General features: G+C 48.3%; 1 long non-coding RNA gene across 2 annotated transcripts; it reads left to right on the forward strand.

The window, feature by feature from the left end:
* Positions 1 to 13,310: 13,310 nt before the first annotated feature.
* Positions 13,311 to 14,835, forward strand: LOC139043305 (uncharacterized). Of its 2 annotated transcripts, none has more exons than XR_011500393.1 (3): positions 13,311 to 13,511; positions 14,026 to 14,254; positions 14,550 to 14,835. It is a non-coding gene; the product is annotated as an uncharacterized lncRNA (long non-coding RNA). The 2 variants fall into 2 exon arrangements; XR_011500394.1 differs by having other exon boundaries at positions 14,554 to 14,835.
* The last annotated feature ends 10,611 nt before the right edge of the window (positions 14,836 to 25,446 follow it).

Here is a 25,446-nt window from a genome sequence, read left to right on the forward strand (position 1 = left end):
CAGTTTTATAAGCACATGCATATCCTTAAAATTTTTTTGACTTTTGATTGCGTGATTAACATTTGTGTACAGAACTTACTCTGCAGCTTATTTTTTTTGACTCAATAGTATGTCTTGTAGATCTTAACACACATTTTCTTGTACCAATACAATAATAATCTTAGAATATTTTTTCATAACTTGTATTGCAGGACCCTCTTATTTTTGTTCACTCCAAGAATTCTTTGTTCTCCTTGCTCTTTCACTCTTCCATATGTAGTTTAGTATTAGCTGGCGAAGAGTCAGGAAAAGTGCTTTTTTTGGGAATTGCATTCAACTAACATTAATTTAGAAACAATTCACACTCACAATAACATTCTCTTCCTAGTTACCTAGGAATAGTACTCATTTTATTTTGTACTATTTTATACACTTTTTTGTTGTTTCGTAGTTTTTTCTCCCACAAATCTGACATGTTTCTCATTCAGCTTCTTCTTGGATCTTTTATATGATTGGTTCCTATTGATAGGGTTCAGGGCAGGCTGCTCCAAGATGTGCCACACCGGTATGTGGACTATTTCAAGCTGAATGTCCCTCTGTGCCAGGAAGAACCATTGCTGGTTGTTGTGTCCCATGTTGGAGGTAAAGTACCTAGTGGTTGGAAACTATTTAGGCCACATTTGAGTACCAAGGAAGGTTAGGAGGGGGAACTCTGAGGCATTTCTCATCTGAAGTCTATGTTTCTCCAAGGTCATAGGTATTGGAGTTCATCTCAAAGTGCTGAGATAACATCACCTTATTGGGCACGTAATTTTTACAGAGGTTTGACAGGCAAAGGGTACAGAACTTCACAACAGGTTTACAGAGCAAGATGAAGAGCAACACTATAAGCCTAGTTCTCAGGATAGTTCTAAACCAGAGCCCAAACAGGAAGGCAGTCAGCTGAACAGATCAAGGGACAATGGGCTAAGTGAAATTAATGGTAGCCAATGTGCTTTCTCTCTAATCTTATGTAATTGGGTTTCTACGTCCCCAGAGGCATTTATCCAAGTGAACAGGAGGTGTTCACCACAGCACAGACATCTTCTTGCTTAGCAAGTAGATAATCAAGGGCTATATGATTATCCAAAACTACCTCAGCCAATGAGTTAAGCAACCTTCGCTGAGCTGAAATTGCTTTGGCTGTGGAATCAGCCAGTTCTGCTAGTGTCAAGGAGAGATTTCTGGTCATTTTTTCTCTGGCACTCACTCTGATCCATGGGAAGAAAGCTCTGCCCACGGAGGCAAACCCAGAGTCATGTAGACCTCCTGGAAGTTCTCATTTAAAGGAACTATGGAGATTCAATGGGAGAGACCAATGAGAGCCCTCTGATTCATTATGCAGAGAGAACAGGACAGTGAATATGGCCAGGGCACACTGTCCTTGTATTCTCCAGCTGCTGTCAAAGCAACGAGTTGTCCAAGCATAAAGGCCTTTACTGAAACCTCCACAGATAACATAAATCAGGGAGTGTAAATAAGGTCCCAGCACAAATGATATCATCTACAGACTCATTCACCAACATAGAGGAATTAGCATTGTATAACCAAGGCTCAGATAGTATGTTGTTAGATACTGAAAGGTTGCCTAAATACATGGGCATGTTAAGAAATATGCAAATGATTCAACTTACATTGATGGTCCCACAAAATTTTTCATACAAATATTCAAAACATCTTGTTTTCTCCTCCCAAGGATGGATTAAAGTAAAGCAAGGACAAGTTTAGGCGAGCATAGCATCCTGACTTGGCAAAATGGACCAGCAGAGCAATTTAGACAAACAGCAGCATCTGGAATCTCAGTGAAAATACTTATAGGGTGAACTAAGGGGTCATTACTGTCTTGAACAGACAGAGGTTTTTGATGGTAAACCCAAAAATCAGAGAAGTTTCCCTCTTTTGAAAGGGATTGGGAAACGTGAACAAGGGCATTTTCCTTCCAGGAAAGGGAAGGAGAAAATAAATAAGAAACAGCAGTGGGATGCGGGTATATACGAGTGGTCCGGTCATCTTGGGAAACCTGTCCGCCTCAGATGTCAGCTGCTTCTCTTCCTAGCCAATTTGATTCGGAGATCCCCAGGGTTTGTACAGGACCAGATGTCAGGTGGAACCTTCTTCGGCTGTGAGATGTGCACCCAAGTCTCAAGTCCCTGAAGTTTGGCTGCCTTCTGGTGGTCAGGATGGCCTGGTATAGTCCCTTCTAAGAGTCTCAAGGGCAGTAAAATTGGGAACATCACTTTGGAGTGTTGTATCCAGACATTTAAGGAAACAGGAAGAATTTAGGATCCAATTTAGCTTACAGGTATAACAAAACCTTAAAGGCAATTAATAGGGCTAGAATTTAATATCTATACAGGTGAAAACAGAATTTTTTCCTCCACAATTAGCTTGGCTTTTATTAAAGGTAATCAAAGTAAAACTAATTTGTTTGTATTAAACTCCGCCTGATTATTTATATAAATGAAACAAGGATAGTGATTGACCATATAAGCTCTTTTTAAAGATTGCTTTTCTGGAACCTTGTAAGCAAGGTACTATGCTGATTTTTCAAGCAGTTTCTTAAAGCCATCAGTCAGGTCTGAGTCTATGTACATTTTTCTTAAATATAACCTTCTAGTCAAAGCTTTGGCTTGCGCAATGCAACCAATGTTTCTAATTGTGTTTTGTTACAAGGAGAACAGATCTTCACTGAGCCTGTGCAAATACATATATCATCACAAAAAGAATACTTAAAAGTCCCTAAATTCTGGAGGGATCAGGTAGAGAAAAAAAATGTTTCAACCTTGTTGCAAAGATACACTTTACCAAAATGTTGTAAGTTATAGATTGCTTAAAGTAGAGGAGAAAAAGGGGTCGTTTACATCTGGAAAACAAAACGTCAAAGCAATCAGTTTTCCACTCGAGTTCCAGAAATTTCCACCCAGTTCAGAGTTATGATTTTAAAGTTGTCAAAATCTGTGTTCCAGGGTACTTGTCAGTCTTTTTTCAAGAATCTCTTTGAAAATGGAACATATTTGTAGAAGCATCAGCGTAAAACAATAACTGACTGTGACTGACAAAAGACTTACAAAAAGGCAATGGGTAAATACAATTGACAAGGAAATTTGGGTATTTTTTGATGTACATTTTAGATAGTAACTAGAACTGCAGTTAATAACGTTATAATAGGACATATCAGATTTTTAGGAATTATATACAATTTCTACAACACATTAGTAACGTTCACCCATACAATAAACCTAAAAAGATTTATTATTGCTTATTTGGCCATGTTTCTCATGTAATTTGATATATCAAATAAGCCTAATTAGTGTAATATGTCTCTTTTTATAAGGAGAGGGAATAAATCTTTTGAGATGTCCGAGGTGCCACTCAGAAAATCCCAAAATTATATCCAGGTTGAAAAAAACTTCATTTAGAATTTGAATATTTTGGGAAGCTTGTCAAAATGGCAAAAGGTTTGGACGCTTGACCAAATAGGATCACACATCAGTATAAAATAATATTTAAGTATCTATTTGACCAAAGTAACAGAACAGGTTTCAAAGGCAAATAAAAAAGTCACGTGGTGATAAGCAAAACTCAACTTCAACCCTAAGAAGATTGAGTTTTCCTAAGAAAGTAGAGACCTAATTTTAAAAAGCACAAGAAATCATTTTGATAAAACATAAAATCTCTGTTTTGTAGGCATATTACTTAAAGGCAAAGAAGCTTTCCAAATCTGTTATCACGAGCAGACCAATAGCCCAAGAAAACCTTGTCCTTTCCATAGAAAAGAAGGCCAAGTTTTAATTTTGCATCACCTTATTTTAGTATTAAAGCTCATTTTAATAAATTCATTTTAATCTTACCCAGCCTGACCACACATTAAAATTCTTTTCACAAGATTCTTTTCCATAAACCTTCTACAGCTTTCTTTTTACATTTAGATTTTGTCCTATGATTCCCTCTTTCCCATTCCAAAATAACCAGCTTCTTTTTAAGACAAAATTACTTTCTTTTTGCTCAATAAAATGCATTTCCAATCCTTATACCTTCTTTTACCGAAAACACATGCTACTTCCCTTGCATACAGGGGTGTTTCCCTTTTTATTTCTTGTAGCTTTAGTTACATATATTAGAATTCTTAACCCTTAGAGTCCCCAATTCCTGGTAAAAATTAAGAAATAAGAAATTGTGAACTGTATTAGCATTTTGTGGCTTAGCAAACCTAAAATACCTTTTATAAATTTCTAGAAACATTGCCCTTTTTTCTGTGGAAAATTTCTCAGCATGGCATAGAACTTGTTCACTAATAGACTCAAATATCTTTAGTTTTCTGCCACAGGAAGCCAAAATGAGATAAACTTATCTTCGGTAATTAATGTTTTGGTATTTTGTTTAGTTTGGAAAATGATTTAGGGATTCGATGAGTAGCCATTATTTAGTTTAACTTAGTATAAACTTTGATCTCATTTACATTTATTTTAATTACTTGCTTTAGCAATCATGCTTGGAGTAGACATTAAACAGCCAACCGTCATCTTGTTACTTTCTTGCTGACAAATTTTGTAGCAGACAGAGACAGCATGAGCCTACATGACTCGTGAACCCAGGCAGAGAGAAAAGTTGCACGTTTGCATTACACCCAACTAATGACTCTGAAGATATGCCTACTTTTTATTTACACCAACAACCTTCAGCCAGCTTTTATTTACTAAAGATTAATTCTAGATCACATAAACTTGAAAAGCATTTGAGTTAGTTTCTTTTATATTTCTGAGATTTAGGAATACTTAATTTATAAGTAGTTAATTTCAAGCCAATTAAATTGAGCTTTTTACAAGTCAATTCTAGTAACATCATTTGGAGGTAGAAAAATATCACATCTCTATAACATGCATACATAGACACATAGACAGACACAAAGAAAGATCTCATAGCTTTCATTTAAAGAACTTTAGACATGTCTCAAAAGAATAATCGGATCCAAGCTGTATTTCTGGCAGATGGACTAAGGTGAAGTTTAGCTGTTCAGAGACGGCTGAAGTCTCTTACTGAAGGTTTTTATTTGCATCATTTTAGAGCTACTTTTGGAGTCATTTTGTCTATCATCAAAAGTCTAGGGTAGTTGATATTTAAACTTTTCCTTCTAGTTTTTATTTGTTCCAGTTAACTTAGAAATAGCAATAAGGAGTTAAGCTTTTGAATCCTCAGAGGTCTGATTTTAAAGGGGCAGGTTTTTGCAGAGAGGAAGAGTGGAAGGTGGCATCTGGGGTGGAGCCTGAGACAAAGGAGTCTGGGAAGACAAGATGGTGCCTGAGACAGAGAAAGGGGGAAGGGAGCAGGAGGCTTAAGAAACCTTTTTGTTTTCCCTCAGCTTTTTAGTTGTTTTGGTGAATTTAGACAAGATGTCTAGTAGTGAGGCAATTTTAGAGCTTTGTGGGTATCCAGTGAAAATACACTTACCATTTGTTTTGCTTCATTTTAGAGCCATGGTCTTCCAATATGATTTTAAGAAAAGCTAGTTTGGGGAGATTGAAAGTTCTCCATGATGGCCATTGCAATTCTGAACTGCTTTTGGTCAGTTCATCCCACTTAGTTAAAAGTGCACATATAGAGGCCCACAGTTCTTAAACATAACCCGGCTGGCATCCCTGAAGGAGGATTTCCCTCAGAACATTTAGATGACTGGGATCCCATTTCCGAAATGTCCTCTGAAAACCCAAGAAAGTCTCTGGAGTCCTAGCCCTGAGCCCTGAAGGAATCTAAAGACAAAAGAGTTGCTGTATTCCCAACCCTGATTCCAAAAGGAACCTGAAAACCAAAGAAACCTCCAGGAAGTCAGCCAGCTTTGAGCAGTCCCACGAGTCCTTCTGGGAGGTGAAGTATCAAACCTGACTGTGATCTGGAGGACCCCACCCTTGGGCCCACAACACTGATGTTCATGCCAAATCCTAGACATGAATGATGCCAGCAGCTCTGTTCATCACTGCTCCAAGCTGGAAACCACACAATGTCCTTCAAAGAGCAAATGGCTAAACATAGGGTTGGGGGTTAGTTGAACAGTGGGTGGAAGTGGAGAGAGGTGTTGGGAGACACATACCAGAGGAGGACTGGGCAGGACCGGGCAATGAATTGTGTGTGATTTGGGGAGATACAGGATGAGGACACACTTCTGGAGTTTGGAAAGAGTGAGGTCACCAGGTGAACAGGGATACAGTCCACTCAGCGGGGAAGCCTGGGGCACGGCCCAGATGACGCTGAACAAACTTTTAGTGTCAGATCATTCTTGGAATGTAATGTTCAGGCAACATCCAAGCCAGAAGATCAACCAGGCAGTTGTATGTCTGATTCTGGGTGGAGATAAATCTGGGGTGCATAAGCACTAAGGTGGTAATGAATGCCTTCAGAATGGATTGGATCACCCAGAGGTTATTTAAAACAATGAAAGCATAGAGATAAAAGATTACGGCCCTGAGTTGAGCATGGGAGCACTTCAATTATTAAAACCCAGGCAGATGAGGCTCTGCTGGCAAACATTCCTGCGGAGGAGCATCCAGAGAGGTAGAAAGAGAAGGAGAAGATTCTGGCATCAGGAGCAGAAACCAGAGTGTCCTCAGAAACAAGGAGGAGCCCATCCCCACTTCTTTGCCCCTGTCCGCCACAGAGCCAGGCAGGTGCTGGTATCCCAGCCCCTCAATCTCTCTGCTCCACCCTGACCTGGGGCCAACCAGGGTGGGTGGGACCCCAAGCCTCTAGGTCATTGGCCTCTTCCATATACCAGAGCCCCTGGAGATTCAGTGGGCTGTCCCAACCCTCCAAGACCTGGGGCTGGCAGTCCTGATCTCTGGGCCAGTGCAGTCCTGCTCTGCAGGAGACTCAGGCTGCTTTCCCAAGGGAAGGATATTCCTGTCACATGGCAGGGATGAGCCAAGGGGGCAGCATCCCTTTGCACCTGGACCCCATCTTACAAACTTTGAGTGCCCTCCACTCTGGAGAAACAAGATGACTGATGCTTCAGGCCCCACTGGCCTACTGATATCCACTGCTCTCATGGGAGGCATGAGCTCTCATTAGGTCCAGGGTTACCCAGCAGGCAGGGGAAAGACACACACAACACATACACTCACACACTCCCCAAGGGCCAGTTGGTCCTCCTGCTGGGGCCCAGCAGTGGTGGTAGTAAAAAAAATTTCAGGAGACCATCGCTGCCACTTCTTGGTCCCCTAAGCTGTCACCCCCAGCTGATTCAAGTTTGTTTGTTTGTTTGATGTTACCACAAATTGAGAGCTTGGAGCTTCCTAATCTGCCATTGCATTTTATTCTTTCTACTCCACTCCTTCTCCAGAGCACACAATCATAATTAAGAAAACAATATTATGCATATATTGCATTTGGCTTTCAAACTTGAACCAAGGTTAGTAAGAGAGGGAAATTGAGTTGTCTTTGTTAAGAGAATTTTATCTTTTTTTGGTACTATCAAAATGTTCAAGTATAGTCTATAAAAACTTTAATATGTTCAAAATTGAGAAACATACATAAGTGGTTCCTCATTGCTGTCTCTGGTCCTATCCTCTCCCCCCACCTCCAGGCTGCAACTATTTACTGGGGGGCTTTGGGGAGAAAAGAAAAAGAAAAAAAAAGAAGATTGGCAACAGATGTTAGCTCAGGTGCCAATCTTAAAAAAAAATATTGATTTAGTTGGTACTTTACAGATTACAAATGCTGTTATATATGTAAACTGTGAAATGAAGAGTTGGTCTTCTCACCACATCCTCACATGGTCTTTCCTCTGTACACTATAGCTTATAAAAACTTTAATATGTTCAAAATTGAGGGACATAAATAAGTGGTTCCTCATCGCTCTCTCTCGTCCTATCCTCTTCCCCCACCTCCAGGCTGCACAGCCTCCACTCCAGCTCTTGTGACACTGGACTCACCTGCTGAAACACCTACCTCCCCACTGGTCTAGGAGCTTCTGCCCTCACTCATCTCTATTGCCTGTGTTCACACATATGTAAGGCCACTGCAGCTACTAACATGGTAAGTGAGGGAATTATTTCTCCACTGAGCCACTGGATGAGAAGAAAAACTTTCCCATCTCTTCTGTGAAGACACAGCCTCAATGGAGACTAGAGCAAGTGAGTGTGAATGCTGGGAAGATTATTTCCACACCCATCCCTCACCTGCTGCACGCCTAACAGGGTGGTGAACATAATGGACACCAATATTTCCCAGGGTGTTTAGAGGATCCAGGCCCGAAGGAGAAACCCGACCACTTGGCAAAAGAGGGATCAATCCAGGAATGAGAGCAAGTCCCTTCTCACCTGTTGTGTCATTGTCAGGAGCTCAGCTGCCACCCGTCCTCCTCTGTGTCTCATCCAGGAACAGTTTGAAAACTAAGCAGATAAAGCTGATGAAAAAGAAGGAAGTCATGAGAATCCAGTCTTTAAAACAAAAGAGAGACCACATAGGTAGGGAGTATCGCTGGATACACCAGGCACGAACCCCTGAACATTCACCTGGGAGTGGCCCCCACCCAGCCCAACCCACAGGAATGCCCTGTGAGTGAAGACCAGCAGGGAGACCCTCTCCCCTCCCAGGGTCAAAAGTAAGAAGGCTTTGGTGACTTCGCACATAGGAAGATAGCAATATCCCCATTTTACAGATAACAAAATGAGCATCGGGGGTGTTATGGGCTGGACTGTGTCCCCCTAACTCACATGTTGAAGTGCCAAGCCCCACTGTGTCTGTATTTAGAGACAGAGTCTTTAAAGAGCTAATGAACATTAAATGAGGTCCTCTGGGTGGGGCCCTAACCATAAGACTGGTGTCCTTGTAAGAAGAGGAAGACACACAGAGGAAAGACCATGTGAGGACGTGGTGAGAAGGCAGCTGTCTGCAAGCCAAGGAGAGAGGTCTCTGGAGAAACCAACCCTGCTGACATCTTGATCAACTTTCAGCCTCCAGAATTGCGAGAAAATACATTTCTGTTATTTAAGCCCAGTTTGTAGTATTTGGTTAAGGCAGCCCTTGCCAAATAATAATAGTTTTAGACTTTAATTAGACCTCCTGTTCATAGTTGTTATTTAATTTTTAATTCCTAGGATTAAAACCATATCCTAGGAAACCCTCACAATTGTCACATGGGGATTCTTGTCTCCACAGCAGCACACCACTCTGGAATTTATGGGTTAATAATTCTTGGTTAGGTGCACCCGATTGCTTCTCCAACACCACCCCAGCCCTTTAGAGCCCCCACCCTCCCTGCTGTGCCCTGCCACCACTCTCTGGATGCACCTGCCTTCAGTCCCCTTGGCTCCTCCACATGTGGGATTCAGATAACATCAGAAACTCAGCCCTAGCTCTGCTTAACATGGCCTCGGACATGTGGCCAGGCTCCTGTGGTATCTCTTTTTTTTTTTTTTTTTAGGAAGATTAGCCCTGAGCTAACATCTGCTGCCAATCCTCCTCTTTTTGCTGAGGAAGACTGGCCCTGAGCTAACATCCATGACCACCTTCATCTAGTTAATATGTGGGACACCTCCCACAGCATGGCTTGCCAAGCAGTGCCCTGTCCGCACCCGGGATCCAAACCAGCAAACCCTGGGCTGTCAAAGCAGAATGTGCGAACTTAACCTCTGCGCCACCGGGCCGGCCCCTGTAGTATCTTTTTAGTGGTGAGTGGAACGATCTAAGGACTCATGTCAGTGACTCTCATTACACAAGTCAGGCACTAACCCCTCTCACCCAGGGAAGAAGCAGGAGTGCACACATCACAAGTCCAGTCGTGTCCCACAGTCCCCACAGGGTGGACAGGCGGAGCAAACAGAGAGTGCAGGAGTTTAATTTGGGGGAATTGAGTTGACTCCTGCAGATATCTTAGTGAAATGCTAGCTAGAGTTCCGTCTTAGTCATTAGCATTGGCAGAAACATTCTTCACCTCACAATTTACGTATATACATATATATTTGTAAACTGTAAAGTACCACCTAAATCAATATTTTTTTAAAAGATTGGCACTGGAGCTAACATCTGTTGCCAATCTTCTTCTTCTCCCCAAAGCCCCCCAGTATGTAGTTGTATGTTCTAGTGGTGGGTGCCTTTGCTTGTGCTATGTGGGACGCCACCTCAGCATGGCTTGATGAGCAGTGCCATCTCCGTGTCCAGGATCCAAACCGGTGAAATCCTGGGTCACTGAAGTGGAGCACACAAACTTAACCACCTGGCCACGGGGCTGGCCCTAAATCAATATTAATCATTAACTACTGCAAGGTCAAATACTGATAATGTGTCAGGAACAAGGATGGCTTAAAACACTTTGACCCTGGAGGTCCCAAAAAGAGAAAACATTTCTCGTAGCTTTAATTGAAACCCTGCGATGGGGATTTACATGTATTTGCTTCTTTAACCTCTACCATAACCCTGCTAGTTATAGACAAGTTATTCATTTTATAAGTGACATGAGCTAGGTTCAGAAAGCTTGATTAAAATGACAAAATCATGAGGCTAGAAAATGACAGAGCCAGAACTTGAACTTAGCTCTGCCTGTCTCTGAATCTCAAATTCCTAAACCCGGTGGTCTTGAGGGGTGGCCCCCAGACTCTAGCTTTACCTGGATATGTCACCTCTCAGATCAGTGATCAGAGACACCTCTTCTTATCACAGTGCTTCCCAGTGCAGCCTATTTACACAGTCTTCCATGCCCAGGTTCTCCCACCGCAGGGGTCCTCAAGGGTGCTCAACCAACTTCCCCAAATCAGCCGCAACTTTCCTCTGCTTTACATGTCAGTTTCACCACGCAAAAAAGTCTCAGGCCCCTCTGACCTTTCAGCATGGCTGATGACCAAGCCTCAAGCCCACAGGATAATACTATCTCCCCATCCCACAGCTGCATCTGTCATAGCCCCCACTGGGTTTTATAACTGACATTTATCACTTGACCCAGGTGGCTGGGACAGCTGGCCTCCTTTGGACAAAGCAGGCAAGCTGCAGGGTGCTCCTCTCCTACTGTCCCGCATGTATGCACTCACGGAGAGGGCCAGGGGAGGGCCAGTATCAGCTCACAGTCACAGATTTCTCACAAGGTTAGTGCCTTAGGGAACAGGAGAGCATGGATTTCCTGACTCCAGAGTTGAGGGCAGTACCTGCTGATGGAAGGGCATGCCTGATGAGTTCCCTGTCTGTTCCCTAGGGTGTCTGCCTTGTGTGGTCACACTCCTTTGGCAAGCTGTTCTCGGCCTTGTGACTTGACGAAGTCTTTCCCTCTCTGGGTGTCAAAAGATTCATTTGTGATGAGAGGCAGTGTCTGTCAGAAGAACAAATGAGGCCTGGAATGAACCATCAGGCAGAGGGACAGCTTGACTGACTCTGCGGTCTGTTGCAGGCAAAGAGGGTGAGAAAACCACCACTGCCAAACAATGCAAATGGGCCCTTGGAAAAGTAGAAGGGGATGTGAGGCACAGCTGAGGGAAATGGGGACCACTGCCTTCACTGGCAAATGATCACTGGAAGAGTGTGCCCCACACCATCAGAGCCCTGCTGACCCGATACTCAGCCATCGTTAGGGTCACTGCGAGGCCACAGGCACCAGTCACAAGGCGTGTGTAGTTGGAGTGATGGGCTTAAATAAAGGCAAGAGGGCTTCTAAAGGGGTGAGAGTCAGCAGGAACTTTGGGAAAGGTCAGGGACTTGGGGATGGTGTGAGTGGTCCATGACACTCTCCTCAGATTCCCAAGATGCCAGGTGTCTGGATTACAGCCACCTCCACACCCCACCAAAGCAGCCACTGCCACCCCCCCCACCCTTTCTCTCACCACTGCCAATAATATATCAGCATAGGCCCAATAGAGCGGTGAAAGCTGGGTCCCCAGGTCACATCTGTGGCCTCTGAACCAGACCTGGTTTCATGGGGAAGGGGGGCATGAGGCAGGATGAAATCCACTGAGGCATGGGTGGTGAGGATCCCTGAGTCCCATTCCAGTGTATGGTCATGGCAACTGACAATCTCTGGACCACAAGACAGTCCTTCCAAGACCAGGCCAGAGGCAGCCCGTTCCCTGGTCCCAAAACCTGGGGTACCCAGCTCCTCCCAGGGCAACACAGGAAATGATGGAAGGCCTGTCTCACCACTCACATCCTTCTCCCCACCACTGCCGAGACAATCAACCTCCCTCAGGAGGAAGGACATGGTCGGCAAGGACCCGGATGAAGCTGGTGCTACCTCCCATGTCAGGCACATGACATGCACAGGAGCTTCCTCCCAAAACAGGGGCAATGACACCTCCCAGAAAACCTTCAGGACTCAGGGCCCTTTCCTCTGTCCTTGCCCCACTGACAGAGTCTTGGCCCAAATGAGTGGGACAGTCAGCCTCCTTTGGGTATATCAGGCAAGCCCTAGGGTGGTCTCCCTCCGCCCCTCCTCGGTAGACTCAGGGAGTGGGCCAGGAGAGGGCTTCTCTCAGCCCTTCTTGTCAGGTATCTCCCAAGGGGAGCACCCTAGGCAGCAGCAATGCAGGCTTTCCTCAGTCCAGAGTGGAGGGTGGGAACCGCTGATAGGAGAGCATGCCTGTGGGTTTCCCCTTCGTTCCCTGGGTGGCATGCCTGTGCTGCCACACTCCTTTGGCAAGCCTTTCTCAGCCTTCTGACTTGACACAGCCTTTCCAACTCCTGGGGAAGAAAGGTTCATTCGTGATGAGAGGCTGTGTTTTTTCCAGCAATAAGTGAGGATGGGGATGAACCAGCTGGCACAGGGAGAGTCTTGCTGCCCTTCTGGGTCAGATGTGAGCAAACAGGGCTGGAAAATCTCTTCCAAGGAGGCAGCAGTGACCTGAGCGGAACGGGGGAAGGGGATGTGAAACACAGCTGAAGGAAAGCAGGCAAGCCAGAGTGCGCCTCCCCCTGTGCCCTGTGGCTGTGCACTCAGGGAAAGAGCCAAGAGAAGGTGTCTCTCCGCCCTTATTCTAGGATTTCTGGCAAGGGTAGTGCCCCAGGCAGCAGGACATCAGGCTTGTCTGACTCCTGGAGCTGAGGGTGAGTCCTGCTGAGGGAAGAGCTTGCATGGAGGGCTCCTGGTTTGCTCCCTAGGTGGCCTGTCTGCCTTGCCACACTACTGAGCAAGGCATTCTGGGACTTCTGAATAGACAGGGCCTTTCCTCCTCCTGGAGTCAAAGGGTTCATTTGTGATGTGGGGCTGTGATTTTTCTACCAGTCACTGAGGCCTGGAATGAGCCAGCTGGCAGAGAGACAGCCTGGGTGTCCTCCCCTAGTCGTTGTTGGAAAACAGGGTCAGAAGGCCTCCCTGTGAGAAGGCCAGCAGCCACCTGAGCCGAAGGTCAGAAGGGGAGGTGAGAAACAGGAGAAGGAAAGGTGGACCCTAGTTCACCTTTGAACATTTCTACCCCAGGAGGAGGGAAGACTGTGCCTAGTCTGTCAGAAGGCCTGGAGCTCCTTGCAAAGAAGAGCGGCACAGCAGACTGGCCACCTACGTAACGGATGGGGCATCCCCCCAGGTAAGTGCTTGCACTGGGAGGACCCACCCACATGCCACTCTGGGGCAGAGGGAGAGGAGAACCCTATAACTTGCCGACTTTCCCAAAGAGGGCCAGCCAACGCAGCCCCTCGAGCCAAGACGGTGTCCATGGGACTGCTAGGAAGGAAAGAGCCCTGGGTCCAGAAAGTTTTCGGTGAAGGGTCATCAGCTCTATCAGAGGTAGAAGCTGCTGGAATTCTGGTGTGCCCGACCTGGGAGCTGCTGCCCGCCTCACCCGGGTCCTTAGTGCCCTGCCTGGGCTCCCCAGGGAGGATGCCAGACTTAGTCTTGGCCTTGGCCTGAGGGATGCCTGCGGTGATGGGGGCGTTCCACAGTTGCCTGGGCTTCCCTGGGAGAGTCAGAGATCCCTGGGTGGTGGCCTTATGGAACGGGCCACCTCTGGCCAAGTCTAGGGGAGGGAGCCGCCTCAGGGTCGAGATGGGTGGTGGCCAGCATCATCCTCACCAGGAGCAGCCCTCGGGGATCTTTCGCAGGGATTGTGTCACGCCCCGCCTTCCCCGTCGGATGCTATCCTCCTGCACCCAGATCCAGGTTGGAGGCCACGGATGACGCCTGGAAACTGCCTTTCAGCACCCTGTCTGGCCTTCCCTGCGCCTTGTAGGGCAGCGGTGGGAGAAAAACCTGTAGGGACGGCTGGACGTTGGCTTCGTGGGCTGCCACGTGGGCATCCAGAATCTTGGGGACCTGAGGAGAGGAGGGCAGGTGCACCCATGGCCTCTCTACCTCCCCGACCTGACCTAGGGTTCTGACTGACTCTCACGACTGTGGGAGCCCTGCTCCCTGGCCTGAGGACCATTCCTCCCACTGTGCATGCACGGGTGGGAGGGAGGGGTGGGGGGAGGAATCCGGCCTCTGGCCTCACTGGGAGCCCCGCACTGGGTGGGGGGGATCTGGCGGGGTGGGGGCGCCCTCTGGCGGAGGCCCCGTGCAGCTGCCAGGGAGCTGGGGTTCCCACTTCCTTCAGGGCTTCTCATGACCCTTTCCCCTCTCTGCTCAGGTAGCTGCTTTCCTCCTTGGAAGAGGTTTTCTGGCCCTGTTTGCTCCCAACTGACCCAGAAGGGCAGCAAGACTCCCTGTGCCAGCTGGTTCATCCCCATCCTCACTTATTGCTGGAAAAAACACAGCCTCTCATCACAAATGAACCTTTCTTCCCCAGGAGTTGGGAAAGCTGTGTCAAGTCAGAAGGCTGAGAAAGGCTTGCCAAAGGAGTGTGGCAGCACAGGCATGCCACCCAGGGAACGAAGGGGAAACCCACAGGCATGCTCTCCTATCAGCGGTTCCCATCCTCCACTCTTGACTGAGGAAAGCCCGCATTCCTTCCGCCTAGGGTGCTCCCCTTGGGAGATACCTGACAAGAAGGGCTGAGAGAAGCCCTCTCCTGGCCCACTCCCTGAGTCCACCGAGGAGGGGCGGAGGGAGACCACCCTAGGGCTTGCCTGATATACCCAAAGGAGGCTGACTGTCCCACTCATTTGGGCCAAGACTCTGTCAGTGGGGCAAGGACAGAGAAAAGGGCCCTGAGTCCTGAAGGTTTTCTGGGAGGTGTCACTGGCCCTGCTGGGAGAGGGAGCCCCGGGGTTGTCATGTGCCCAACATGGGAGGTAGTGCCTGCTTCATCTGGGTCCTTGCTAGCCATGCCCTGCGTCCCAAGGGAGGTTGATTGTCTCGGCAGTGGTGGGGAGAGGGATCTTCGTACCTCACAGAGACCTCCCCTAATCTAAGAGATGCCCTCTGAACTCAGAGAGACCTCTCCTGACCTCACAGAGCCCTCGCCTGACCTCAGAGACACCCCATCTGACCTCACCTGGATCTCCCCTGACCTCACAAAGAAACCCTCTCACCTCACAGAGACCTACCAAGACCTCACAGAGACCCCTTTCTGTCCTCAAAGGGCCCTCCTATGACCTCAAAGAGACCTACTCTGATGCCACATCCTCCGCTGAACTCATAGAGACCCCCTCTGACCTCACAGAGACATCCCCCTGACCTCACAGAGATGTCCAACATCACAGACACCCCATCTGATCTCATAGAGATGTCAAGTGACCTCAGAGACCACCTCTGACTACAGTGACCCCTTCTCTGACCTCAAAGAGAACCCTGGTGATGACACAGAAACATCCCCTGACATCATAGATTCCTCCCCTGAACTCAAAGACCTCCCTGACCCCAGAGACATCCCTGATCTCATAGAGACCTCCTGTGACCACACAGAGAACTCCTCTGAAATCACAAAGACTTCCTCTGACATCAAAGAGACGTTAGCTGACCTCAGAGACCTACTGTGACCTCACAGGGACCTCCCCTGACTTCACAGAGACCCCATTTGGCCTCACAGAGACCTCCTCTGTTCTCAAAGAGATGCCATCTGACCTCACAAACTCATCCTCTGGTTTCATAAAGACACACCCTGACCTCAAAGAGACCCCACAGAGACTTCCTCTGACATCACAGGGACCACCTTTGACATCACAAAGTCCTTCCTGACCTCACAGTGACCCCCTCTAACCAAACAGAGACCCCCCTGACCTCACAGAGACCTCCTTGATCTCACAGAGGTCTGCTCTGACCACACAGAGACCTCCCCTGACCTCACAGAGAGCCCTCTGACTTCACTGAGGCCTCCTCTGACCTTGCAGATAGCCCCTCTGACCATACACATACCTCCCTTGCCCTGATGATGACCCGCTCTGACACACGGAGACATCCCCTGATCTCACAGAGACCTCCATGACCTTGCTGAGACCCCATCTCACATCAAGAGACCTCCCTAACCTCACAGAGACCAACTGTGCCCTCACAAAGACCTCCCGTGACCTCACTGAGAAACCCTTTGACCTCACAGAGACCTCCCCACACCTCATAGAGACTCCCTCAGATGACACAGAGACCTCACATCACCTCACAGTGATGTCTTCTGGGCTAGCAGAGACCTCCTGCGAACTCAGATAGACCACTTTGACCTCAGAGAGAACTCCCCTGACCTAAAAGAGAACTCCCTGACCTAAAAGACCTCCCCTGACTGCACAGATACCTCCCCTGAGCTCACAGAGACCTCACTGACCTCAGAGACCTCAGTGGCATCAGAGACCTCCACTGAACTCAGAGACATCAAGTGAGCACAAAGAGACCTCTCTGATCTCAAAGACACCTCCCTGACATCAAAGAGACCTGTGTGAGGTCACAGAGACATCCAGTGATGTCACAGAGACCACTCTGACCTCACAGAGACCTCATGTGACCTCACAGAGACCTCCAGTGACCTCAAAGAGACCATCTTTATCCTCAAAGAGACCTCTCCAACCTCACAGAGACATTCTCTGAACACACAGAGACCTCCCTGCCCTCTGAGACATTCTCTGATCTCACAGAAACCTCCCCTGACCTGGAATAGACCTCCCCTGTCTCACAGAGACCTTGCCTGACATCACAGATACCTCCCTGTCTTTGAGGACCGCTCCTGACCTCAGAAAGACACCCTCTGATCTCACAGAGACCTTCCCTGACCTATAGAGACCCACTTTTATCTCATAGAGACCTCCCCTGATGTCACATAGACCTCCCCTGAACTCACAGAGGCCTGCCTGAACTCACAGAGATCTCCTTGATCTCAGAGACCTCCCATGACCTCACAGATACCCACTCTGACCTCACACAGAGCTGATCTTGCCACACAGAACTTGGTCTGACTTCACAGAGACCTCCCCTGACATCACAACATGCTCTCTGACCTCACTGTGACAAGATCTAATCTCACAGAGACCTCTGATCTCACAGAGACCTCCTTGAAATCACAGAGGTCTCTCCTGACCTCACAGAGACCTCTCTGCCATCTGAGAAACACCCAGATCTCACAGAAATCTCCCCAGACATCAGATAGGCCTCCCTTCTCTCACAGAGACCTCGCCTACCATCAGAGACACATCTCTGTCCTCACAGACCTACCCTGACCTGAGAGACAGCCCCTCTGACCTCACAGAGATATCCCTTACTTCACAGAGACATCCTTGACTTCACAGAGACCTCTCCTACCTCACAGAGACTTTACTTGACTTCATAGACACACCATCTGGCCACAAAGAGACCTCCCCCTAACTCACAGAAAGCCCCTCTGACCTCATTGAGACCTCCCCTGGCCTCACAGATACACACTCTGATGTCACAGAGACCTCCCAAGACCTCACCGAGAACACCCATGACCCCACAGAAACCACCTCTGACCCCACAGAGTACTCCCTGACCTCACAGAAGCCACAGCTGACATCAAGAGACCTCTCTGACCTCAGAGAGACAACCCTGACCTCAGAGAGACAACCCTGACCTCAGAGAGACATCCCCTTACATCACAGAGACCTACCCTGATCTCACAGAAACCTCCCCTTATATCATAGATATCTCCTCTGACCTCACAGAGAATTCCTCTGACAACACACAGACCTCTGCTGACCTCGGAGACCTCACATCCCCTCGCAGAAGCCTCCTTTGAACTCAGAGAACTCCCTTGATTTCAGAGATCTCCCTGACCTGACAGAGACCTCCCATGAAGACACAGAGAACTGTGGGGGACTGGAATTGGCCATCCCAAGATACGTCTCTTTAGCATGAGGATTATTTTGGGCTGGTTAATTTTAAAAACTGCAGACATGGGGGCTGGCCCGATGGCCAAGTGGTGAGTTTGCGCGCTCCTCTTCAGTGGCCCAGGGTTTTGCTAGTTTGAGTCCTGGGTGTGAACATGGCACCGCTCATCAAGCCATGCTGAGGCAGCATCCCACATGCCACAACTGGAAGGACCAACAACTAAGAATACACAGCTGTGTAGAGGGGCGCTTTGGGGAGAAAAAGGAAAAATAAAAAAAAATTTAAAAATCTTTCAAAAAACTGCAGACATGAGAGAAACTCTGAAAAGTAGAATTTACTTACCCTCTGTTAAGAGATATTTACATTTGTAAAGGAAATCTCCATCTGTAAAGATATCTCCCTTTCTGTACCAGGAAGAAGGGGGATGACCTTATCTCTAGAAACTCTTATCAATGCAGAAGGCAAGGACTTATATCTGTATATAACCTTACTCTTGTGTACTGTGCTTTTCTGATAATCTCCCATAACTGACTCCCTCCACCCCCAACATCCTCCTTTGTCTTTAGCTGAAGATGGTATTTAAGGTGATGGCTTCAGCCATTTTGGGGAGTTACTCAGTTTTTCTAGGTCTCTCCCATGTATACATGTTATAAAGCTTTAATTTTCTCCTGCTATTCTGTCTCATGTGAATTTAATTCATTGTACAGCCAGAAGGACCCAGAGTGGATGGAGGAAATGTCTTCCTCCCCTGCAGAACTCTGACCTCACAGAGATGACCCTGAACTCAGAGACCTGCATGGCCACCCAGAGACCTCCCCTGACATGAAAGACCACCCATGATCAAACAGAGACAACATCTGTCCTCACAGAGACTCCCTCTGACCTCACAGAGGCCTCCCCTGACCTAACAGAGAACTTCCCTGGCCACATGGCTCTCCCATGTGATCAGAGGCAACCCCTCTGACCTCACAGAGACCAAATCTGACCTCATAGAGACCTGCCCTGACCTCACAGAGACACCCACTTACCTCACAGAGACCCACCCCTGAACTCAGGGGGAGTGCCCCTGACCTCACAGATACCTCCCCTGACCTCACATATACCCCCTCTGACCTCACAGAGTCCTCCCTTGAATTCACAGTGACCCTGTCAGAACTGACAGGGACCTGCCCTTATCACTGACTAGTTGTCCTGAGGAACTCAAGAGTGGGTTTACAAGAATTTAACTTTTTCCAAATTTTTTCCTTTTGTTATGTTAAGAAGATGCCATCACCAACCTCCTGGTGCCAGACCAGACCATCCCACAAGAGCTACATGTATGACCTTTGCCTTATTTTTAATGCTAAGTTCTCTCCAGGAGGAGCGTAGGCCTTGTTACCATCACCTGCAGTGTGTGTGGAAGCATGCTTTCTATCTGAGTCTGTGCAAGAGGATACTCACCTCTCCCTTTTGAATATTCATTCCCCATCTGAAATAAATGTCCCTCCTTCCCTTTGTCTGGGGACACCATGACTCTGGAAATGATTCCTCATGGTCTCCTATTTGCTGCAAATATAGCTTACTTTGTGAGACAACTACTTCTGGTAGAGAGTCTGATGTAACTCACCAGGATGGAACGCGTTTTGCTTTCAGTAACAAATTGGCACCCAATATCGGGTTTGCCTCTTTGTGGTGCTCATGTTGCCAGCTTGATGTCTCCGCCCCCTCGGGAGACCCAGCAGCAGCTGCACTGAGCGCGTTGCTCTGTGGATCTTTCAATGGAGGTGAGTGGCGCCAACCGCACAGCATGGCTATAAGATTTATTTCTTTAAGTTGCCTCATAAAGTCTTCCTGTTAATGTCTGGCTTCAGGGTTTGAGTCCCATCTGGGGGTAGCCTGGCTCAGGGGAGTGAGAGTCCCCTCTGAATGGAAGGATTGCATGACCCAGCTACTCAGGATGGGACGATGCTTGGCTCTGGTGAAACAGGAGCAATCCCTGTTGACTAGTCTAGGGTTCCGGATCCCTCTGGAGAATGAATCTCCTCTGGAATGATGAGGTGGGGCTTTTAGGCTCCCACCCGAAGTCACTGAGTCTGTCTTTGTGTTATGTCTGTGATCGGAGAGGGGTCCCTTTAGATGCGGTCAAGCCCCCTCTGGAGTTGGTGAGTCTGTTTTTTTGTCATTGGTTTTTGTTGAGGATGCTCGACATCAATCTTGTTTGTCCACAGTCTGGCTTTTCTGGACTCCTAGGTCTCTTTCCTTGCCCTCCCTATCACTGACCCCTGGGTGAAACCCAGTGTTCACCCAGTATTATTTTCCCTTTTCCGGCACTTGGTTCTGGCATGTCCGGCAGGTAGTTTCTGCGAATCAGGCACCTGGTTCTGGCGTATCCAACAGGTGGTTCTGGCGTGTCTGGCAGGTGGTTCCAGCATGCCTTGCAGGTGGTCCAGTCGTGTCTGGACCCTGGTTTTGGCGTGTGCGACACATGTTTCTGGAGTATCCGTCCGGTGATTCCAGTGCATCCAGCAGGTGGTTCTCGCAAATCTGGCAGGTGGTTCTGGCGTGTCCAGCAGTTGGTTCTGGAGTGTCAGGCACCTGGTTCCAGTGTGTCTGGCAGGTGGTTCCGGACCATCCGGCAGCAGGTTGTACTGTGTCCCCTACCTGATTCCCACGTGTGTGGGGGGTGGTTCCGGTGTGTCTTAATGGTGGTTCCAGTGTGTCCGGTGGGTGATTCCAGCATGAGTCCTGGGTGGTTCTGGTGTATAAGGAGCTTGGTTCTGTCATATCCAGCAGGGAATCTTGGCTTGTCCGGCAGGTGGTTCCAGAGAGTCAAGCAGTTGGTTCCAGACTGTCGGGCAGGTGGTTCAGGTGTGTCCAGCAGGTAGTTCAGGCCTGTCTGGAAGGTGGTTCCGGCGTGTCTGAGAGCTGGTTCTGGCATATCTGACAGGTGGTTCCGCCGTACCCGGCGTGTGGTTCCGAAGTGTCTGTCAAGTGGTTCAGGCATATCCGGCAGGTGGTTCAATCTTGCCTGACACGTGGTTCAGTTTTGTCTGGCAGGTTGTTCTGGCATATCCGGTGGGTGCTACTGGCTTATCATTCAGATGGTTCCGGCGTGTCAGGCAGGGGGTTCCTGTGTGTCTGGCATGAGCTTCTGGGATGTCTGGAAGGTGGTTCTGACCTGTCCATTGGGTGCTTCCGGTGAGTCTGGCAGTTGGTTCCCGCATGTCTGGCGGGTGATTCCAGCATGTCTGGCAGGTGGCTACGGCATGTCTGGGACCTGATTTCATCGAGTCTAGTTGGTGGTTTCAGCATCTCCAGGTGATGGTTCTGGCATGTCCGGCATGTTGTTCTGAAGTTGGTTCTGGCGTATCCAGGACCCGGTTCCAGCATATCCACCAGGTGATTTCGGCGTGTCTCGCACATTGCTCCAACGTGGCAGGCGAGTGGTTCTAGCTTGTCCGGCTGGTCGTTCTGGCGTGTCCACCAGAGGGTTCCAGCGTGTCCTGAAGATGGTTAAGGAGTGTCAGGCAGGTGGTTCAGTCTCGTCCAGCAGGTGGTTCAGGCTTCTCCAACAGGTGTTTCAGTCATGTCCAGCACCTGGTTCAGGTGTGAGACACCTGTTTATGGTGTATCAGGCATGTGGCTCCATAGTGTCTGGCAGGTCTTCAGTCATGTCCGGCACCAGGTTTCGGCGTGTGCCACAACTGTTTCTGGCATATCCAGCAGGTGCTTCCAACGTGTCCGGCAGGTGGTTCACAAAAGTCTGGCAGGTGGTTCGGGCGTGTCCAGCAGGTGGTACTGGCGTGTTGGACATCTGGTTTTAGTGTGCCTGGCATGGTGCTTCAGAATGTCAGACTACCCGCCGGACATGCTGGAACCACATTCTGGCCATGCCTGAACCACCTGCTGGACACCCTGAACCACCTGCCAGATACGCGTGAACCACTTGATGGAAACTCCAGAACCACATGCTGGGCACGCCGGAACCACTTGTCAAGTACACCAGAATCAGGTGCCGGACAAGCTGCAACCACCTGCTTGACTTGCCGGAACCACTGCTGGACATGCCAAAATCACCTGCCAGAAACGCTGGAAACAGGCAGCTTATATGCTGGAAAAACCCGCCAGACATGCATGAACCACCGGCCGGACACACTGGAACCACCACTCAGACACACCGGAACCACCTGCCAGACATGCCAGAACCAACTGCCGGACATGCCGGAAGCACCCACCAGACACGCCGGAACCACCTTCTGAACGTACCAGAACCACATGCCAGTCACACAGGAACCACCTGCCAGACACACCGGAACCATCTGAGGGAAGTGGCAGAGTCACCCACTGGACATGACAGAGCCACCTTCTGGACATGCCGGAACCACCTCACTGACACGCCGGAACCACCTGCCAGACACTTCGGAACCACCTGTTGGATATGCCGCAACCAGGTACCAGATACTCTGAAACCACCTGCCATATACGCCAGAGTCAGGTGCCAGACATGCCACAAACACCTGCCACGGAGGCCGGAACCACCAGCGTAACACGTCGGAACAACCTGCTGGACACGCCAAAATCACCTGCCGGATACACCAGAACCAGGTCCTGGGTACGCCAGAAGCAATTTCTGGAAAAGGCCAGAACAACCTGCTGGACACACCGGAATCACCCCTGGACATGCGGGAACCAATGGCCAGACATGCTGGAACCAACACCTGGACACTCTGAAAGTACCAACCGCACACGACGGAATCAGGTCCTGGACACATGGTAGCCACCTGACGGACACGCTGGAACCACATTCAGAGCATACCGGAACCACATGCCAGACATGCAGGAACCACCTGCCAGAAACCATGGAACCCACTGTCAGATACGCCGGAACCAGGCACCCAGTACGCTGAAGCCACCTGCCGAATATGCCAGAACCATGTGCCAGCCACGCTGGAACCATGTGATGGATACACCAGAAACAGGTACAGCAGAGGCCAGAACCAGGTGCCTGAAATGCCAGAACCACCTGCTTGACACACCTGAACCACCTGTCAGTCTTGTGAGAACCACTTGCCGGATACACCAGATGCAGGTGTCGCACATGCCAAAAACCAGGTTCCAGACACATCTGAACCACCTGCCAGTCTTGTGAGTACCACCTGCCAGATACACCAGACACAGGTGTCACACATGCCAAAACCAGGTGCTGACATGACGGAACCACCTGCAAAACATGCCAGAACCAGGTGCTGGACATGCTGGAACCACCTGCCGGACACGTCGAAATCCCCTGCCGGATACACCGGAACCACATGTCACATGTGCTGGAATCGCCTACCAGACATGCCGGGACCACCTGTTGGATACGCCGGAACCAGGTGCCTGATTCACTGAAACTACCTGCCGGACGCGCCAGAATCAGCTGTCGGACACGCATGGAAAACACACAGGATATGTCGAAATCACCTGCATGATATCCCATAACAATGTGCCAGAAAATAAAGTACCTAGGATGTGTGAAATCCTATTGAGGCATATTCATATAATGCATTTATTATCATCTTTCTCGCTTTTTCTGTTTTATTGTTATTATCATTTTTTTTTGAGGAAGATTAGTCCTGACTAACATCTACCACCAATCCTCCTCTTTTTGCTGAGGAAGACTGGCCCTGAGCTAACATCCATGCCCATCTTCCTCTACTTTATATGTGGGACTCCTGCCACAAAATGGCTTGATGAGTGGTGCATAGGTCTGCACCCAGGATCTGAACCGGCAAACTCCAGGCCACTGAAGGAGAACATGCAAACCTAACCACTGTGCCACCAGGCTGGCCCCAAGCTTTCTGTTTTTTTAAAGCAATTTCAATTCTTGCATTTGTTTCACCAGCAGTGGTATCATCATCTTGGACAGTTTCCTCCAGAGTCACAGTATCTAAAATTTGGAGCATTTCTGTTGCTTGTTTGGATAAGTGATGTCAGAATGTCTAGTAAATCTTCCCTAGGAGAACTGTCTAAAAGACGTCTCAATTTAGCAACTGCAGGGACATGTATATTCAACATTTCAATCAATAGTAGTTCATTTTTGTAGAACTCTTCTGATAATTCTCCTAGTTTCTCTTTAGTTTTACAGGTGTTGAAAAATTCCTCAAGGCAGCCCACCAGTTCCGCTTTAACGACAGGATATGACTTCTCTTTTAAATCTGTACCATCTGCAAACAGCACAGGTGTGTGGTCAACAAAAGTGGGTGGGAATTGGGCTGGGTATTGCCCACAATCTGAACCATCAGTGCAGCTGCCCCAATCCTGTGCAGTGGAGGCAGATCCTGAGTATTGCTGGCCATGTAGGTCATGCTGGGGATGACACTTAGGATGGTGCTCTGCAGCCCTCGAGCAGGCAGCTCCACACCAGCTGCCAGTTGCAAGTCCAGTCCACACTGGGTGCACATGGGGGAGCTTGGAAGCAGGCAGCCATCTGGGTGAGCAGCAGCAGGAAGTGGCTGAAGAAAAATTATGGGAAGAGGAGGGGAAAAAATGTATAATAAATAAAGCTTGCCTTGTTATGCAGATAAATCTCTCAGTTAAAAAAATTCTCTAGGGGTTGGCCTGGTGGTTCACTGGTTAAGTGCGCACGTTCTGCTTCGGTGGCCTGGGGTTCGCCGATTCTGATCCCTGGTGCAGACATGGCACTACTTGGCACGCCATGCTCTGGCAGGTGTCCCACATATAAAGTAGAGGAAGATGGGCGTGGATGCTAGCTCAGGGCCAGTCATCCTCAGCAAAAAGAGGAGGATTGGCAGCAGTTAGCTCAGGGCTAATCTTCCTCAAAAAAAAAAAATTCTCTAGGGGCTGGCCTGGTGGCACACGGGTTAAATTCACACATTCTGCTTTGATGGCCTGGGGTTCACCAGTTCAGATCCCAGGTGCGGACCTACACAACACTTATTGAGCCATGCTGTGGCAGGCATCCCACGTATAAAGTAGAGGAGGATGGGCAAGGATGTTAGCTCAGGGCCTATCTTTTTAAGCAAAAAGAGGAGGGTTGGTGGGGAATGTTAGCTCAGGGCTAATCTTCCTCAAAAAAAAATTCTCTAAGAGTCATTCTCTTTCTGGTGCAGATGCTTTTACTAATGGAAATTTCCTTTATAAACATAAATTTCCTTTCCAAAGAGGAAGTCTATCCTTCATTTAAAGCAGTCAAGGTGGAGATCAAGAGTTTTTTCTGCATCTGCGGGCTCTCGATTGCTTTTGGCTCAAAATAATTTGTATGTCAAAGTACCATACTTTGGGCATCTTCAGCATTCCTTCAAGAAGAAACAACTTGTTCTTGGAAGTCTCTGTCT

This window comes from Equus asinus, unplaced genomic scaffold (assembly GCF_041296235.1).
Source record: "Equus asinus isolate D_3611 breed Donkey unplaced genomic scaffold, EquAss-T2T_v2 contig_197, whole genome shotgun sequence".
Classification (NCBI taxonomy): domain Eukaryota; kingdom Metazoa; phylum Chordata; class Mammalia; order Perissodactyla; family Equidae; genus Equus; species Equus asinus.